The following is a 6,277-nucleotide window of genomic DNA, read 5'->3' as shown; positions in this document are numbered from 1 at the left end:
GCCTGAAACTTTTTCACATAAGCGTCGCAGCCCCATACTTTCAAGAAATGACAGCTTAGGTTTCTCTAAACCATAGTTCATACGGTGTCGTCTCAACGGAATTGCGTGGTGCCCTATTTAAAGTGAATGCGGTTGTCTCTAATGCCTAACCCATAAACGATAGTGGTAATTCGATAAGAGACATCATGGCATGCACCATATCCAATAGGGTGCAGTTATGATGTTCGGACACACCATCACACTATGGTGTTCCAAGCGGTATTAGTTGTGAAACAATTTCCACAATGTCTTAATTGTGTGCCAAACTCGTAACTCAGATATTCATCTCTCTGATCATATCATAGACATTGTATCCTCTTGTCACGACGATATTCAACTTCACTCTGAAATTACTTGAACCTTTCAATAATTCAGACTTGTGTTTCATCAAGTAAATATACTCAGCATCTACTCAAATTATCTGTGAAGTAAGAACACAACGATATCCACTGCGTGCCTCAGCACTCATTGGACTGCACACATCAAAATGTATTACTTCCAACAAGTTGCTTTCTTCTTCCATCTTACTGAAAACTAGGCCATTCAGTCATCTTGCCCATGTGGTATGATTTGCATGTCTCAAGTGATTCAAAATTAAGTGAGTCCAAACGATCCATCTGTATGGACTTTCTTCATGCATATATACCAATAGACATGGTTCGCATGTCTCAATCTTTTCAAAAACGAGTGAGTCCAAAGATCCATCAACATGGAGCTTCTTCATGCGTTTTATACCAATATGACTCAAATGGCAGTGCCACAAGTATGTGGTACTATCATTACTATCTTATATCTTTTGGCATGAACATGTGTATCACTAAGATCGAGATTCAATAAACCATTCATTTTGAGTGCAAGACCATTGAAGGTATTATTCAAATAAACAGAGTAACCATTATTCTCCTTAAATGAATAATTGCATTGCGATAAACATAATCCAATCATGTCTATGCTCAACGCAAACACCAAATAACAATTATTTAGGTTTAACACCAATCCCGATGGTAGAGGGAGCATGCGATGTTTGATCACATCAACTTTGGAAACACTTCCAACACATATCGTCATCTCACCTTTAGCTAGTTTCCGTAGCCTTTTATTTCGAGTTACTAACACTTAGCAACCGAACCGGTATTTATTACCCTGGTGCTACTAGGAGTACTAGTAAAGTACACATTAATATAACGTATATCCAAAATACTTCTGTCGACCTTGCCAGCCTTCTCATCTACCAAGTATCTAGGGTAGTTCTGCTTCAGTGACCGTTCCCCTCATTACAGAAGCACTTAGTCTCGGGTTTGGGTTCAACCTTGGGTTTCTTCACTAGAGCAGCAACTGATTTGCCGTTTCATGAAGTATCCCTTCTTTCCCTTGCCCTTCTTGAAACTAGTGGTTTTACTAACCATCAACAATTGATGCTCCTGCTTGATTTCTACTTTCGCGGTGTCAAACATCGCGAATTGCTCAAGGATCATCATGTCTATCCCTGATATGTTATAGTTCATCATGAAGCTCTAATAGCTTGGTGGCAGTGACTATGGAGAACCATCACTATCTCATCTGGAAGATTAACTCCCACTCGATTCAAGCGATTGTAGTACTCAGACAATCTAAGCACATGCTCAACGATTGAGCTTTTCTCCCTTAGTTTGCAGGCTTAAGAAACTTGTCAGAGGTCTCATACCTCTTGTCGTGGGCACTAGTCTGAAATCCCAATTTCAGTCTTTGGAACATCTCATATGTTCTGCGACGTTTAAAAACCGTCTTTGGTGCCACAATTCTAAACCGTTAGCATTACGCACTGAACTATCACGTAGTCATCAAAACGTGTATGTCAGATGTTTCGCAACATCCACAGACGACGCTCGAGGATCAGCACACCGAGCGGTGCATTAAGGACATAAGCCTTCTGCGCAGCAATGAGGATAATCCTCAGTTTACGGACCCAGTCCGCATAATTTCTACTATCAACTTTCAACTAAATTTTCTCTAGGAACATATCTTAAACAGTAGAACTAAAGCGTAAGCTACGACATAATTTGCAAAGACCTTTTGACTATGTTTATGATAATTAAGTTCATCTGATTATTTAATGAACTCCCACTTAGATAGACATCCCTCTAGTCATCTAAGTGATGCATGATCCGAGTCAACTAGGCCGTGTCCGATCATCACGTGAGACGGACTAGTCATCATCGGTGAACATCTTCATGTTGATCGTATCTACTATACGACTCATGTTCGACCTTTCGGTCTCTTGTGTTCCGAGGCCATGTCTGTACATGCTAGGCTCATCAAGTCAACCTAAGTGTTTCGCATGTGTAAATCTGGCTTACACGCGTTGTATGCGAACGTTAGAATCTATCACACCCGATCATCACGTGGTGCTTCGAAACAACGAACCTTCGCAACGGTGCACAGTTAGGGGGAACACATCTCTTGAAATTTTAGTGAGGGATCATCTTATTTATGCTACCGTCGTTCTAAGCAAATAAGATGTAAACATGATAAACATCACATGCAAATCATAAAGTGACATGATATGGCCAATATCATCTTGCGCCTTTGATCTCCATCTTCGAGGTGCGGCATGATCACCTTCGTCACCGGCATGACACCATGATCTCCATCATCGTGTCTTCATGAAGTTGTCTCGCCAACTATTACTTCTACTACTATGGCTAACGGTTAGCAATAAAGTAAAGTAATTACATGGCATTTTCATTGACACACAGGTCATACAATAAATTAAGACAACTCCTATGGCTCCTGCCGGTTGTCATACTCATCGACATGCAAGTCGTGATTCCTATTACAAGAACATGATCAATCTCATACATCACATATATCATTCATCACATCCTTTTGGCCATATCACACACATAGCATACCCTGCAAAAACAAGTTAGACGTCCTCTAATTGTTGTTGCATGTTTTACGTGGCTGCTATGGGTTTCTAGCAAGAACGTTTCTTACCTACGCAAAAGCCACAACGGTGATATGCCAATTGCTATTTACCCTTCATAAGGACCCTCTTCATCGAATCCGATCCGACTAAAGTGGGAGAGACAAACACCCGCTAGCCACCTTATGCATCAAGTGCATGTCAGTCGGTGGAACCTGTCTCACGTAAGAGTACATGTAAGGTCGGTCAGTGCCGCTTCATCCCACAATGCCGCAGAATCAAGATAAGACTAGTAACGGTAAGCAAATTGAACAAATCATCGCCCACAGCTACTTTGTGTTCTACTCGTGCATAGAATCTACGCATAGACCTAGCTCATGATGCCACTGTTAGGGAACGTAGCAATAATTCAAAATTTTCCTACATGTCACCAAGATCAATCTAAGAGATGCTAGCAACGAGAGAGAGTGAGTGCATCTTCATACCCTTGAAGATCGCTAAGCGAAAGCGTTACAATAACGCGGTTGATGGAGTCGTACTCGCGGCGATTCAAATCGCGGAAGATCCGATCTAGCACCGAACGGACGGCACCTCCACGTTCAACACACGTACAGCCCGGGGACGTCTCCTCCTTCTTGATCCAGCAAGGGAAGAGGAGAAGTTGAGGGAGAACTCCAGCAGCACGACGGCATGGTGGCGATGGAGCTCGTGGTTCTCCGGCAGAGCTTCGCTAAGCACTATGGAGGAGGAGGAGGAGTTGGAGGAGGAGAGGGTTGCGCCAGGGAAGGGGTGCGGCTGCCCTCTCTCTCCCTCACTATATATAGGGGGAAGGGGTGGAGGAGGCGCCCTAGGGTTCCCTAGGGGAGGGGCGGCGGCCACAGGGGAAACCCTAGATGGGTTGGGCGCCCCCACCCCTAGGAAACTTGCCCCCCAATCCGGGAGGGGCGGCTGCCCTAGGGGAGGCGCCCCCACCTCTCCAGGTTACGTGAGAGGGGTTGGGAGGGGCGCACAACCCCTTAGTGGGCTGGTGTGCCCCCTCCCCTTGGCCCATAAGGTCCCCCAACGCTTGCCGAGGCCTCCGAAACACCTTTCGGTCACGCTGGTCGTCACCCGGTACTTCCAGAACAATTCCGAACTCCAATACCCTTCGTCCAATATATCGATCTTCACCTCCGGACCACTCCGGAGTTCCTCGTCATGTTCGGGATCTCATATGGAACTCCGAACAACCTTCGGTAACCACATACTATTTCCCATAACAACTCTAGCGTCACCGAACCTTAAGTGTGTAGACCCTACGGGTTCGGGAACCATGGAGACATGACCGAGACACCTCTCTGGTCAATAACCAATAGCGGGATCTGGATACCCATATTGGCTCCCACATGTTCCACGATGATCTCATCGGATGAACCACAATGTCGAGGATTCAATCAATCCCTTATACAATTCCCTTTGTCTATCAGCATGTTACTTGCCCGAGATTCGATTGTCGGTATCCACATACCTCTTTCAATCTCGTTATCGGCAAGTCTCTTTACTCGTTCCGTAACGCATGATCCCGTGACTAACTCCTTAGTCACATTGAGCTCATTATGATGATGCATTACCGAGTGGGCCCAGAGATACCTCTCCGTCATACGGAGTGACAAATCCCAGTCTCCATTCGTGCCAACCCAACAGACACTTTCGGAGACACCTGTAGTGCACCTTTATAGCCACCCAGTTACGTTGTGGCATTTGGTACACCCAAAGCATTCCTACGGTATCCGGGAGTTGCACAATCTCATGGTCTAAGGAAATGATACTTGACATTAGAAAAGCTCTAGCAAAACGAACTACACGATATTGTGCTATGCTAGGGATTGGGTCTTGTCCATCACATCATTCTCCTAATGATGTGATCCCGTTATCAATGACATCCAATGTCCATGGTCAGGAAACCATAACCATCTATTGATCAACGAGCTAGTCAACTAGAGGCTCACTAGGGACATGTTGTGGTCTATGTATTCACACATGTATTACGGTTTCCAGTTAATACAATTATAGCATGAACAATAGACAATTATCATGAACAAGGAAATACAATAATAACCATTTTATTATTGCCTCTAGGGCACATTTCCAACATCAGAGAGGGCCTAGATTGATTTCTCATGGCTACAGAGGCTTGCGGCGGCGGCACTTTTGATCTAGGTTATTTTCTGGAGGTTTGGGCATTTATAGGAGAGGTTGGCATCGAGAACAAGTCATGGGGCCCCACTGGGAGTCCACGAGGCACAGGGGCGCGCCCTCCACCCTCGTGGGGCCCACGGGCCTCCCCTTCATTCCAGTATTTTTTATATTTTCCAGAGAAATTCTCCATTTATTTTCATCGCATTCCGAGAACTTTTATTTCTGCACAAACACAAAACCACGGTAGTTCTGTTAAAAAAGGGTCAGCCCGGGTTAGTTCTAATCAAATCATAACAAAATCATATAAAACTATTGTAAACATGGCATGAATACTTCATAAATTATAGATACGTTGGCGACGTATCACGGCTGTCACCGCCGCCTTGCCGCAGTCATGGCCACCGGCCTCCCCTCGCCGCGCAAACACATCCAGAAGACGGCCGCCATTGTCTTCAACTTCTACGTGGGCTGCCTTGAGTGGAATCACCAAGAGGACGCCGCCTCCGTCGGCAACCACCACGGCATCTCTTCGATCCACGCTGCTCTGGCCACCCGCGTCGTTCCCGAGCCCACCTCGAGCTCCTCTGGCGTCCCTGGGCCTTCTCATCAACGCTGTGAGCACCAACGCATGCTCCCCTCTGCTTCCCCCCTCTGTTTTACTATCGTGGCTAGCCCCGTCACCGCGCCCATGAGCTTGCTGTCGTCGTTCGTGTCGCCACCGCCGACACCGTTAGCCCCGCTCGTGCCCAAGCCGTGTACCGTACTCCTTGGTCCCGTACGAGTCCAGCGAGACCACTGGCTCGCTCGCTCTCCCACTACATAGACGGGCTCGTCCAGCTCCCGCAGCCACGCTACTCATCGTCATCGCATCGGAGCTCAGCTCCCGCGCCCCGGACTCCCACGGCCCGTACTCGGCTGCGCCCCTGGACGCCCCTCCCCGCGCCCGTCTTGCCTGGCGTCACGCCTGCCCAGCGGCCCCTGCCGGCGAGCACAGCCGCTGCTGCTGGACTGCTTTCGACGCCGCCCAGCTGTGCCCATTCTAATCCGCCCCCGCTGCAGCCCGCCGTGCTGCCGCCCCGCCACTGCTGCTTGCTGCTACCGCAGCCGCCCGCGCCCGCGTCTCGCTCCTGCCACGCCACTGCGCTCCTGTAGCTC

Source organism: Triticum aestivum, chromosome 2D, assembly GCF_018294505.1.
Source record: "Triticum aestivum cultivar Chinese Spring chromosome 2D, IWGSC CS RefSeq v2.1, whole genome shotgun sequence".
NCBI lineage: Eukaryota > Viridiplantae > Streptophyta > Magnoliopsida > Poales > Poaceae > Triticum > Triticum aestivum.
The sequence above is the reverse complement of the archived record's forward strand: the minus strand, read 5'-3'. Positions refer to the sequence as shown.